The sequence below is a fragment of the Sciurus carolinensis genome, unplaced genomic scaffold (genome assembly GCF_902686445.1).
Source record: "Sciurus carolinensis unplaced genomic scaffold, mSciCar1.2, whole genome shotgun sequence".
Classification (NCBI taxonomy): Eukaryota; Metazoa; Chordata; class Mammalia; order Rodentia; family Sciuridae; genus Sciurus; species Sciurus carolinensis.
The window spans coordinates 387,148-401,775 of record NW_025920137.1 but is presented as its reverse complement, the minus strand read 5'-3'; the positions used below and the strand labels follow the sequence as shown (position 1 = coordinate 401,775).

Below are 14,628 nucleotides of genomic sequence, written 5' to 3'. Positions count from 1 at the left end.
ATCAATAAGTAATTTAAGTTTGCATGTAAAACTGAAGTCGATTTTAGTTTCATTAAAAAAAATTTCATATTATTTGAGTTATGAGGGATGTTGAATTAGCATTTTCTATATGTTAGAACATCTATCATGTCTTGCCTCTGTGTGCTAAAGGACAAAAAACAATATTATCTCTAAAAACATTTCACAGAGATTTTGAAAATGTCCTCATGTGGATGCTGTATCCATTTAAAAAATTACCTCTCTCATTCTGCTCCCCCTAATATACTAGGATTGTTGACTGTATTGTCTGGCTCTCTCCTCCACTTTTTTTTTTTTTAATTCTTGAAAATGGGTAGTATGAATGATACTAGATTTTATATCCCCATGGCACTGCATAGGACCTAACCCAAGGCTGAATCTCAATAAATATATGTTGAATAACATATTAATGTATGGTAATAAATAATTACATACATATACATATTGAATAAATGTATATTCATTTAAGAAAATCAATTGGATAACATCCTCCAGAGTTATCTAAGAGATCAGACACCATTTAACCATATTGATTTCAGGATTGTTAAGGTCCACATTAATTGGATTTTGATTCAGTGTTTTTGGAGATTGACATCTAATAGCTTTCTCTATTCTCTGTGAGACACTGCCTAATTTCCATCCTGTTTGTTTCCTGACTTTCAAGTTGAGGAAATAAGCTCACAGCAAAATTCATTTACTTTATAAAATTCTCTCTCGCCTATCATCAAGGATAATGCCACCAGTGATGCCTGGGAAATATGCTTAAGGTAATTGGGCCTGAGATTTCTTTTTCAATACTAAAGACCAAAGTATACAATCATATTTGTAATTACTTCATTTAATATATCCTCTGTGTAGCATACAATTTAAATGTTCTAGCTAAATGTCTTGTATATGTAAGTAAATCCCTGTATTTTCTTCCTATGATCACCAAAATTATCCAGTCATAAAAAAGATTTCAGTGCCATCTAAAGTCAATGTAAGAAAGAATTACATTTAGGAAAATTAACATTTAGTACAATCTGCAATGTGCTAAAGTGATGGAGAAAAAATTTGCCTCTCTAATGCAAATATGACAGAATTGTTAGTAAAGTTTTAAATTCCAAATTACACTTTGAAACTTATAAAATAGCCTCTCTGCTTCAGTTTTTAAAGTATTACTGATAGTGAGTCAACAGTATGTTATTTACGTTCTTTGTTCAATATATTGTCAATTAAACATTATGACAGATGTGAAACATAAATGACATTAATGTCATCTGTCCTCTGACAGGTGATAAAGACCAGTAATCTAAGTTAGGAATATTTTGCCACATGGGGCCATATTGGATTGCATATGGCAATCATTGAAATGAGATAGTTCTAAAGGTTAATAAAATGTCTTTTAAAGACACTTCATAGAATTTCCCCATCTCTGTACCCCAGGTGATTAAAGTTGTAAGTAAACAAAAGTTTCATCCAGCACTGTCTACTGCTATATATCATCCCAGAAATCAGGATCAGTTAAGGTTCATCATGACAGTTCATGAACACTGTCACTGTGATATTGGGGTGGGGGGTATGGGAATGTCAGCTGCCCCCAGTGCAGCAGAACTCCAATTTGATTCTGGTGAACTTAGAAACAGCACTCTCCTTCATATCATCTTGCCTGCCATTGCTACTCTCTTATCTAATTTGTTTGTTGTCACAGAAATTTATCTTCAGGGGGAAAAGATTGAAAATATAAGGTGATGGTCACTGTGTAATGGAGGTTATAGTGGTTACTCTGATGCAAATTTGAACAATTTCAGTATTTCCTAGTGAATTATGAGTGTGTTCACAAATTTATATCATTGACAGGGATAGGGAATATGTTTTACCAATCAGAGAATATATAGGTAACTGCAGATATGGCTCAATATATAAAATTTATGTTGTAATTTTTAGAATGCAAATTATTTGCAAAATATTTAACATTTTACATGGTGATGCTTTTGGAAGACTTACAGTTTTATTTCCTTAATGTACTTTTGAAAAAGCTATACTCAAAATAAAAATCTGATTATTTTAATGCCATATTTTATTCCCCTTTATTCTCTTATTCTCTCTCACTCTGTCAATAGATACTTAAATAGAATATTGTCATTCCTCTAATTGAAATCTGTATTTGGGCCAACTAAAAGAACACAAAGTAACATAGTTATGGTTTTAGGACGGATTATTAACCACAAAAAGACTATATTAAATGGATTACATATCACATATTAGGGAAACTAAATTTCTGTTAAATCATATATAAAAAGGATATGATGTGTGCAGGCACCAAGCCAGGGAGTGAGTGTGCAGCTCAGCTGGGTCTGGGGCCTGTAGGGCAGGACTTGGGGCATGGAGGAGGGAAAGAGCCAGTCTAGCAGAGAGCCTGGGAGCACCAGGGCCTGAGCAGCATTGCCTGCAGCCCTGTGTCCTCAGCTGTGCCTGGGCTGGTGGGGGTCCCTGTATAACAATGACTAACTTCCCCTCCTTCCAATTACTAAGAACTGGAAATAAGATATAACTTGCTGGTGGCAGTTCTTAGCCATGATGTACCCATATACCCCATATTTAGTTATTCAGTGCCCAGGAATCAGAAGACATGTAGTTACATCTCTGGTTTTGCCATTTCTTTGTTGACTTGACTTTCACTGAGTTTTTCTTCATTAGTAAAATTGAGGGTTTTTTTAACCTATCTGTGGAAAATTTGGAATTTATTTTTTCTCACTGCAATATTAAGAATTATACCAAATTGAGAAGATAAAAAGGACAACTTTAAACCCTTCTCATTATTCAGATTCCTCTAGAATTAGCAGAAATGTAGATGGATTAAATGGTAATTTTTTTTTCTGATCATTGTTAACAGTGTCTGTTCTATGAGATAGCCAGCCATCATCTTAAGATGATGATTCTGATACCGAGACCTCAAATGATATGCCAAAATTTGCAGATGGAATCAAAGCCAGAAACAGAAATCAAAACTATCTTGTTCCCACTCCTGTACATAGAATTATAGACCACACTGCCTTTTCTACAGAAAAATCTGCTGATGTAGAAATCTGTGAAGAATGTGACTCACTGGAATCAATCAACCAGCAATCTGAAAAGGAGAGTCCTATAGAAGTTCACACCACCAAAGATGTCCCCATTGCATGTGCTTTCTGAGGATTATGACATACAGACAGAACACAATTCCTCCAAGAGCCTCCAAGACCAAAATGATGAAAGCCACCAGCTAAGCTTTGTAAAATTTGTGACAAAAGTAAAACTTTGAATGGGACTGCCCAGCAGAAATGGACTGTACTAAGAGCTAACAGCAGTGGTCTCTATAAATGTGAACTTTGTGAATTCAATAGTCAGTAATTTTCTGATTCAACACAGCATATTGTCCTTGAAGCATAAACATACTGATTCAAATATGTGTCAAGTAGGCAAGGAAAGCTTCTTTGCCAACAAGCTTCTGATCAAACATGCCAAACAACATGAAGAGGATCTATACATTGGTAAATACTCTAATTACAGTACAGAAATTTTTGAGAAACTCAACCAGTCCATTGTAGACACCCACTTTAGCCATCATCTGTATTGGTGTGACCAGTGTGATGTACAGTTCTCCTCAAGCAGTGATCTCTACCTACATTTTCGGGAGCAAGGCTGTCATGAACAGTACTTGTGTCAGTTGTGTGAACATAGAACAAATGATCCAGAAGACTTGCATAGCCATGTGGCAAAAGAGCATACATTTAAATTAATAGAATTAAGCAATAAGTATAACAATGGGCAGTGGAGAACATGAATAATACAGCCTCTTAAGCAAAATGATCTCTGAAAAATGGAAGAACTTTGCAAGGCATGTCTGTGGTGTTCAAAGTATATGTTATACAAATGACAAACAGGTATGTTGCTATTGTGTCGTGTCCCTCGCCCGCAAGAAAGCACGACACAGGAATCTTCCTTCAGCAGTTTAATAAGGACCTTAATATTATAAAACTATGGTTTTTTTTCTTCTCCCCCTTGAGCCGAACTCATACACTTTTATACTCTAGCAATAGCCAATCTACTCCTGCCACTTGGCCTATGTTCATAGGTGCTCCCATTTGCAACAGTTAGTTCAACCAAATATGGGCTTGTTTACCTAGAAAGCACTTCAGGAAACCAGCGCCATCTTATCATGGTGGCGAGGCGGCTCACCACAGCTCCCCCTTCTTTATTTTAGAAACACAGGTGAAGGTAGAGGCCCTATCCTACTATGCAAAAGTGGCAAATAGTGAACGTCAGTCCCAGAGTGGCGCCTTCTCCGGGCCTTATAAGTGGCTTGGGACCGTGCCTGTCTTAGGTTGAGGGGTCAGCCCGTATCCTTACCCGTCATCAAAGACTGTAGATAATGCTACAGCTTCTGTCTTAGGTTGGTATACGGCCACCTCCTACATTACCCGTCTTTGACTACCGGTCCAGCATACTCAGCCATACTTGAAGGGAACTGCCGGCCTCTAAGGCTGTCATAACTTGTTGAAGGATGATTCGATCTCTCTGTTGGGTGTTCATAATTGATAAATTAAGCAAATGAGATGTAAAACACCTAAAATATTAGTCCTAGAGAGCCAAGGCCTGCCCATTTTTTACAAAACCTAGAGCAGTAGAGAACCATTTCACCATTTCAGATACAGGTGCCACATTTACCCTGGTGGTATTGACTCTCATAATTTCAGCTCTTGGTTGAGGGGTAAATTGTCAAACCCATATGACTAAGTACAAGTAAAATAGTGAGAAAGATTTCTAGACAACATAGCTGCATGGCTATCATTATAAAAAGTGATAGGGGTAACATAAACTGCTCTTAAAGAAAGAACACATCCCAGACCCATAAGTTCTTGTAACAAGTCCACTTGTTCTTGTAATAAGTCCACTCTTTGATTTACTAGGAGGATGCCTGTTCTTAAATGTTGATTTAAGGTCTCTTGAGTCTGTAAGGCAGTGGCAGTGTTTTCTGCCAAATGATTAACTGTAGTTGTTATCTCTTTCCTGTTGAAGAAAAGTCCTAGAAATAAGTGGTAGTAGACATTGTTTAACATGAACATTCCATTAGTTTGACCACCTAGAGATTTGCAAGTTATTTTTAAAGACAGTTCACTTTTATTAGTTTACTCAATTTAAATTGAACCCTTTTAAATCACGTGAATAAAAGTATTTGGATCCATTTTTAAATTTTAATTTTAGGAGCGCTCAGTTTTGATACAGACAAGACATGACACCAGACAGCATGACATAGAAATAACACAAGATCAAAGGCCTTGTAATTTATAGGTGAATCTCCATTGCAATGTAACAGATGTTCAAAAACTTTAGTTGAATAAAAAATAGAACTGAAAATAGGTATGCAAGATCAAAATTATGAGCTCAAAAATACAGCATTAAAGAAAAACAAAACAAAACAAGAATCCTTGAAAATGAGTTAATTCTGTGTAGCAGTCCAGAAGTTTAAAACAGACACCTTTTTGTTTTCTTTTTCTTATCTTCAGGTTACCCCCCTTTTTCGCTGAGACTGTTGCAGTTTACATTCCAAAGCAGGCTTCAGCAAGGCCAGGCCGGGGGGGGGGGGGGGGAGGGAGGATCACCCAGGACTTTTTAACCCTTTATGTTCCTGGTTGAGAAATCAAGTTAGGTTTGAATGCAGAAAATCACAAAACATTATTTCTTACTACTTTTGAGGAATGGAGTTGCTGAGCTCTCTGCCTAGGAGGAGGACTGCTTCAAGGACACGAGTATTCCCTCCCTAGGTGGCCATGGAGCTGCGTGGAAAGGGTCAGGAGGGGGGGCCTGTTTCTGTCTCTTGTGATAGTTTTTCTTAATCTAACATTATTGTTATAGCTCAAGAACAAAGGTGGAAGTTACAAGACAATTGAAGTCTTAATTAGTACAATAAATCCCCAGGATGCAAATATACAGTCCTGAAAGAAAAGTACATAGTAATTACGGCAATACCCTGCAAACACCTAGCGTAAATGAAAATTCTAACTCTAAAAAAAATTCACTTATTCCCGTGCCAGATTAGCCAACCACACAGAAGGTGACACCCCTTGCTCAATGGCCAGTATGGCCTGAATTAACACCGCCTTTTCACGTGCTTGACGTACTCTTAGCTTGCAAATAAACCAAAGGCAAAGGCAAATGCCTGCAAAACAAATACATCCAAAGATCCCCACATTAACCCATTCTTTAAAATAACTAAAGGCAGAGGTGAGCCAGTTAGAGAACTGACTCAAAGTAACAGGCTCAACACGAGTGTCATTTAAAATCACAATCTGCAATAATTGTTGATTCATCATCTTCTCAGCTTCTAGGGACCAGTTGCCTGCAAGAAAGGCAGAAATCAAGTGGCTTTGATTTTTTGCTTCTTCATATCTTACTGGAGTTATACACATGTGTTTATGATTCCCGATGCATCCAACTTGTGCAATGTTGAAAAGTTCATCCAACTGTACTTGTAGTAAATCTATCCTTTGATTCGCCGCCAAGATCCCAGATAAGATATGTCTGTTGACGCGGTCCTGGGATTCTAACACCTGTGCAGTTTGCTGTATGACTTGATTAATGGTTTGTGCTGTTTGAACTTGATTGGTCATGGCTAGAGCAGCGGTAGTGGCTGCAGCAGCAGAGACAACAATAGCAGTTATTATGGCTGCGGTAATGCCAAAGTCTCTCTTTTCTCTGAAAAGGTTCACCAACGGAAAATTATCTGGATTGACCTCCACTGGGACAGGTACAAAGGTGGGTACCTTTACAATCACAGCAACAGATTCACTACCGTTCCAACACTCTGAAAGCAGGCAGGTAATATTGTTATTAGAACAATTTAAAATCACTTCTGAACTGTTTGATAAAAGAAATAGAAAAGGGGGGGTTAAACATACTGGAGCGGGGGGAAGAGTAGCATTATATAGCTGCTTATGCAACAACAAGTTTCCTAGTCGATGTCCTTTCTGTATATCTTCCGTGACAGTACCTGTTGCATTATGCAAAGAGAAATTGCCTCCTTTTAATAAGGCTAAAGCAGAGATGTCAGCCATAGCTCCGGCCCGATTACCTATCAACCACTGATAAAAAGGCCACCCTGATCCGGTAGAGGTACCATTTTTTGTGAAATTATAGAAAAACTTCTTAAGGGATGGAGATATAGAGAATCCCTGAGCCACCTCTTTATAATCCCAATTTCTGTCTTGACAATGAGTAAATATTGGGGGGAAGCTTTTGTAAGGGGTACAAGCGGGTGAAGCAAGAAACCGTGTGGCATTTGTCGCATTTTTCCTTGCCCATGGAAAATGACCGGTACTCACAGTAACCAGGGTGGTGACATTCACTACTCCACTATTATTTCCCACACCAGATCCAGAATACAATCCCTGCGAGACCTGTGTGAGGGCAGCAGTCAGTATGTTTAAGGATACACTGTTATGTCGCAAGGGATTGTCCCAGGAGGTAACATTTTTAAGGAGCAGACGCACACAGTGTTGACTGCTACTATAAAGGGAAAAACAAAAGACTTCAGTCAAATTAAAAGATGTAAGATTAAAGACGGAGGTTTCAGTAGACATAGGATCACGACATGGCATTTCCATCTCACAAGTGGTGGCGAAAAGGGTTGGCAAAATATTGGAATCAGCATGGATCGGCATAGGTATCGGCCATGCCCGAGTAACCGCCCAGAGCCTTATCTTAGAAACTGGCTTCTGACTGGTCCATTGGATCACCAGGACCAGACACCACAGGATCAGTAGATTCTTCATTCTGTTCCTTCACACCTTTAGTTGAAGTCGATGCTAACAGACTCTCAGGTATCCTACGCACGAGTCGCTCAGGCACCCAAAGTGGTTCCATTCGATCCTGTGGAAAAATACAAACAGAACCTCGTGCCCATATCAGCACGGGATCAGGTCCGTACCACTGGCCTGAAAGTACATCCTTCCACTTCACTTTCCCTAAGGAAGGGGGGGCAGGCAGCGAACAATGTCTGTCAGCCGCAGAATTATCATTTGCATCCAAAGTTAAAAAATTAATGGTAAAAAGAGCCAGAGACAAACGCTCTTTAGGAGTACGACTTGCTCCTATTCCCCCTTTTTGTTTTTGTAAAAGTTCTTTAATCGTTCTATGAGCTCTCTCCACAATTCCCTGACCTTGGGGGTTGTAAGGCAAGCCATGAGTCAGTTGCACTCCCATAGTGGAGCAGAAAGAGGTGAATTGTTGACCAGTGTACGTTGGCCCATTATCTGTCTTCAAGGAGCATGGAAGGCCCCAGGCGGCCCAAGCCTCTAGGCAATGGGAGATGACATGATGGCCTTTTTCTCCTGCCAAAGCAGAGGCATGCAAAATTCCAGAGAAAGTATCTACTGAGACATGAACATATTTTAGGAAACCAAACTCTGCAATATGAGTTACATCCATTTGCCAAATCGTAAGAGGTCGCAAGCCTCAGGGGTTAACACCAAAAGAAGGGAGATGATGAAATGGAACACAATGAGAACAACCTAAGACAATCTGTCTCGCTTCTGCTCGAGGAATAGAGAAGCGCTTACGAAGTGTTTGGGAGTTAACATGAAACTTATTATGAAAGTCTCAAGCATTGTCAAGAGAAGAAAGAAAACAAATTGTGCGGGTAGTAGCATCTGCCCTTGCGTTTCCTTCAACAATAGGTCCAGGGAGAGACGTATGAGCTCTTATATGTACAGGATAAAAGGGTGCAGAATGGCCCAAAATCAAATTTTGTAACTGAGTAAATAAAGATGAAACCTTGTTGTTAGGATTGATGTCACCTACAGTTTCTAACACCTTAAGTGCTCCTATTACATAATTAGAATCTGATATCAGATTGAAAGGAAAAAGACAACTCTCAAAAACCTTAATGACAATTTGTAGCTCTACCCATTGTGGGTTTCCTGGTTCAAATTGATGTTGGATGGGGAACTGACTATCAATAACATAGGCTCCTATGCCCGTCTTAGAACCATCAGTAAAGATATTTGAAGCCTTCAACAAAGGAACAGTAGATGTTATTCTAGGAAATATAATCGGATGTTCCCTAACAAATGCAAGGAGTGGATGAGAGGGAAAATGATTTTCAATTTCCCCTGGAAAGGAACATCTCAAGATGGCCCAATTATCCAAAGTAGCACTGAGTATTTGAATTTGTTTGGTAGTATAGGGAGTAATTATAGAATTTGGAAGAATACCAAAAAACTGAATACTCTGCTGAATGCCAAGTAGAGCTAAAGAGGCGACAGCATCAGGGTAATGTTCTAAAGAACGTCCAGGAGAAACATGTGGATGAATCCACAACAATGGACCTTCTTGCCATAAAACTCCAGTTGGCTGCCTGAGTGTGGGCAATATACAAAGCTGCATAGGCTTATCTCCTTGTAATCTAGTAAAACTGGCATTTGAATAGCCTTTTCAACCTTTTGGAGTGCCAGTCTGGCCTCAAAAGTTAATTTCCGAGGAGAAGAGAGATCAGGGTCACCTTTAAGGATGTCATATAAGGGAAGTAAATCAACATTGGGAATATGCAGATAACTCCTGATCCAATTTATGTCCCCTAGCAGTTTTTGGAAATCATTCAAAGAGTGAAGATTTTCAGTCCTAATAGTTATTTTTTGGGGAGCAATACCTTGTGAGGAAATTTTTGCTCCAAGAAAGTTTACTATACTTCCTGTTTGAACCTTTTCTGGAGCAATATGTAATCCTCGCAGTTCTAAAAGTTGAATTAACTCATAATAGATTTCAGAAAGCAGCTCTTCCGACTTAGCTGCTAATAAAATGTCATCCATGTAATGAATACATTTTAACCCTGTAAATTTCTTCCTGAGTGGTTCAAGAGTCTTACCAACGAACAACTGACATAAAGTAGGACTGTTAGCCATGCCTTGAGGCAACACTATCCACTCAAATCGGAGATCAGGTTTTTCATGATTGCAGACTGGGAGGGTGAAAGCAAAGTGCTCTGAGTCTCGAGGATGCAGTGGAACAGAAAAGAAACAATCCTTAATATCTATACACATGACTCTCCAGTGATCTGGAATAGTGGAAAGTAGTGGCAACCCTCTCTGAACTGGACCCATTATTTGCATCTGTGCATTAATTGCTCTTAAATCATGTAACAGACGCCATTTACCAGACTTCTTTTTAATAACAAATATTGGAGTATTCCAGGGAGATGTGGAAGGTCTAATATGTCCTAAATCAAACTGCTCTTGAACTAATTCATGTGCTGCAGCCAGCTTGACAGAGGGTAAAGGCCACTGAGACACCCATACTGGTTCCTCTGTTTTCCAGGTAATGGGTATCTGCATCTCAGTGGCCCCTATGAAAAACCCAAACCCTTTCCATCTGTATCTTTCTTGGCTGGCACCGGACTCTTCCTTCCCTGTAAGTTTTTTCCTAATCCTAGACTAGGTTTAAATCCCATTTTCAACATCAGTTGATGAGACTCTGGAGAGTAAATATTACTGAGCTGATATCCCATATCACTCAAGATATCCTGTCCCCATAAAGAAAACGGGAGGTCAAGTACATAGGGAATAAACTGTCCAGCATGCCCCTCAGTGTCCCGCTAGGAAAGTAATCTACAACTAATTTGAGGAGCTTGAGCATATTTAAGCCCTCTGAGTGAGTGATCAGAAGTCTGAACTGGCCACCTTTTAGCCCAATCTTTTTTAGAGATAATATTACGATTTGCCCCTGTATCCATTAACCCCAGGATAGGTTTACCTTCTATGTTTAAAGTTACTAAAGGGCGTGTGTTCAAATCTAGAGTTAAATAAGCGCTATTCCCTTCTGTGCTCCCAATCTGTTCACTAGTTCTATTAATGGCATCAGCTTTAAAATGTTTATGTAGGCTAGGCAGCAAGAGCAGCTGAGCAATCCGATCTCCGGAGGAGATGGACACAATGCTTTTCGGAGCCTCCACCATGACTTTAACAGAACCCACCGCATCTGGATTAATCACTCCAGGAAAGACATGAAGACCTTGTAAGATAGAAGAGGCTCGCCCAATGAGTAAACCTACAGTGTCCTGTGGCAAAGATCCGTTAAAATTAGTGTCAATTACCTGAACACCCATTTTAGGTGTTAAAATGAGTCTGGTGGTGGAACAGAGGTCAACTCCTGCGGAACCTTTAGTGGCTCTCTTGGGCTCTTGGGGTGTCTCAGAGATGGCCAATACTCGTCCGGCCTGGTTACTTCCTCTGTGGCCCCATATATTTGCGGGCCCTGAGGACGGGGGCCCTTCCAGCCGTTTTTTGAATCAATCCTTTCAATAAACCGGCCATGGATATCTCTCGTGGACTTACATGTATGAGCCCAATGTTTTCCTTTCTTACACCTATGACACACCCCCAGGAGGCGATTTGGAGGAGCGTTATTTGTCCTTTCTACCTTATGTATATTAGGACACTCTCTCCTGAAATGTCCTTCTTGTCCACAAGAATAACACCTCCTATCTCCGGAGGAAGTCCTGTTAGAAAGTTGAAGGAAGGCAGCGGCTAAGCCTGCATTTGTTAATGGGCCGCCTATTTCTCTACAAGCTTTCATCCATGCCTCTATGCCTTTGCTTTTAAATGGATTAATAGCATTTCTACATTCTCTTGTGCATTGTTCATATACTAATTGTTTAATTAAAGGCATGGCTACATCAGCATCCCCGAAGATCTTCCCTGCTGCATCTACCATTCTAGCCACGAAATCTGAAAAAGCTTCTGTGGGGCCTTGGACAATTTTTGTTAAGTTACCTCGCACCTCTCCTTTATTAGGGAGTGCTTTCCAGGCAGCAATGCAGATCTTATTAATTTGTTCATAAACCTCTAATGGAAAGCCTGTTTGCTGATTGGCAAATCTACCCTGCCCTAGAAGCATATCCACATCCCAGGCAGGTTTGCCCATAGCTTGGTTGCGTGCAGCCTGTTCATTGGCCCCCTCTAACACGAAAGCTCTCCATCTAAATATTTACCTGGGGAAACACAAGCTTTCACTAAACTGGCCCACTCTGAGGGGGTCATGCAGAATCTATTGAGCCCCTCTATTTGGGCAATAGTAAAAGCAGCATCCACACCATAAGTGCAGACAGATTTTGCTATATTCTTTATCATTTTAAATTCTATAGGTTCCTGATGTCTTCCCCCATCATTGTCCTGGAATACAGGACAGGCAAACCCCAACTCTACATGGGCAGCCCTCCAAGCTGCAGAGTTAAAAGCTCTACCCGTGCCTGGAACCCCTCCCACATATGGGGGAGGATCATAGACTAGAGCTGGCTTCTGTTCTTCCTTATAGTCCTTTTGTCTAAAATCTTTTTGCCTTTTAGTTCCCCCTTCTTTTATCTTCACCTTCCGCAAGTGCTGTGTTAGCTCTTTCACTTCTTCATCACCGTCTGATTCTGACTCCCCTGTATCTTCTGGTGTTCTAAGGACTTTTAAATCTGGGTATAGTCTCCTCTTAGGAATAGTTCCATAAACCTGTTCTTTTGCACTATGTTTACTGGAAGTACTCATAGAATCCTTGGACTTCTCCTCATGTAGTTGTTCAAGAACTTCCTGTCCTTTATGAATAGCTTCCTGACATCTACCATTAAGAATACATCCCTTTATTAATTTCCATAGCGGTATTACCCCTTTCTCCAATTGTCCCTGCTCCTGAAGGAAATCTAAATCTTTTCCCAACTTATCCCAGCTGGCAGGAGTCAAGCTTCCGGAGACAGCAAACCATGGGGCTGCCTTATCAATTCTTACAAGGAATGTTTCTAAAGTGCTGCGTTTGACCTTGAGCTCTTTGGAGCGCAACAAAAAATCTAAAGACTGTATTAATGAACTAGATGGAGAATTGCCCATAATGAAAGCAGCATTCAGAGCAAGCAGAATGAAAGCAAGAACAAAATATTTTTTTTTGTTGATCGACTATACAAAGTCGATTAAACCTTTGCTGATCGACTATACAAAGTCGATTAAATCCTAGTCCACAGACTAACCTTTGCTGATCGACTATACAAAGTCGATTAAATCCTAGTCCACAGACCCCATTTACCTGTGGTACTTACCGGTGCACCCCCTGACCACTGAAAGTTCTGATTCCCGGGTTTCAGCACCACTTGTCGTGTCCCTCGCCCGCAAGAAAGCACGACACAGGAATCTTCCTTCAGCAGTTTAATAAGGACCTTAATATTATAAAACTATGGTTTTTCTTCTTCTCCCCCTTGAGCCGAACTCATACACTTTTACACTCTAGCAATAGCCAATCTACTCCTGCCACTTGGCCTATGTTCATAGGTGCTCCCATTTGCAACAGTTAGTTCAACCAAATATGGGCTTGTTTACCTAGAAAGCACTTCAGGAAACCAGCGCCATCTTATCATGGTGGCGAGGCGGCTCACCACACTATTGAACATAATAAAATATTTCCTCACGTTTGTGATGACTTTGGGAAGGCCTTTTCAAGTATGCTAGAATATTGCAAGCATTTAAATTCACATTTATTTGAAGTGATTTATTTATATCAATATTAAGAATATTCAACAGGACAGACTAAAGATCCTAAAATTTATCTAGATTTCAAGCATTTGGTTGACTTACCTCATAAATGTAATGACTGCTTGATGAGGTTAGGAAATGAAAGGGAAGTAATAAGTAACTGTCTAGTTCATGAAACAACTTGATTATCTCTTTGTTTTGACTTAAGTAATGTTTATGTAAAATAGTAAATTCAACTTTGTGGAAAAATAAAATATATGATGAAATGATTATATTATTTAATATTTAAAGAACTGCCATAACTATTTTGAGAACAACCAACAGAAAATATGAAAAGAGTAGGAACAGATAGTTAACATTAAATTAAATTACAATTGATACATTAATTTGTCTCTGTTTTCATTAAAGTAGCAAATAAAACAGAAATACAAAGTAATTTTTCTTTTACTAGTCATCTTGAGAAGGATAATGTCTAAACATAAAAAGAGGCTTATATATAGAGGTATGGATGTTTTCTAAGCTTGATAATGAATATACAAAATTGCTGCATCTTCCTAACAGGTCAATTCTATCCAAATTAAATTCATCAAAATTAAAAACGCAAACTGGCCCTTGTTGGCACACTGCCTGTAACCCTATCGACTCAGGAGTCTGAACCAGGAGGATCACGAGAGTTCAAAGCCAGTCTCAGTAAAAGCAAGGGGCTAAGCAACTCAGTAGACCCTGTCTCTAAATAAAGTACCAAATAGGTCTGGGGTTGTGGTTCAGTGGTCCCATGTCCCTGAGTTCAATCTCTAGGAACCATTCCCCCCCAAAAAAAATTGCTGCAAAATGCTAATATAAAACAATAATTTCACCCTCAACCTTCTTTTATATACCTCTATGTTTATAAATAACATGTACTTCCTTCTTCATAAATTTTGTCCATTAAGCATCTTATTTCAGTTATTAGTTAGATTTGTGTTATGATTCAGCTCTCCATCCACCCCTTCCCTGGCTCCTCAACATTGAAGGAACCCATAATCAAACACCTGTAAGTGTCCCCTATTATCATATTTACTAATAATAAAGTACCACATTTCAATTTAAAAAT

The 14,628-nt window shown here is 39.3% G+C and overlaps 1 pseudogene; it reads left to right on the top strand.

Moving 5' to 3' along the window:
• The first annotated feature begins 1,533 nt into the window (after positions 1-1,533).
• Positions 1,534-13,720, top strand: LOC124974193 (zinc finger protein 639-like; annotated as a pseudogene).
• The last annotated feature ends 908 nt before the right edge of the window (positions 13,721-14,628 follow it).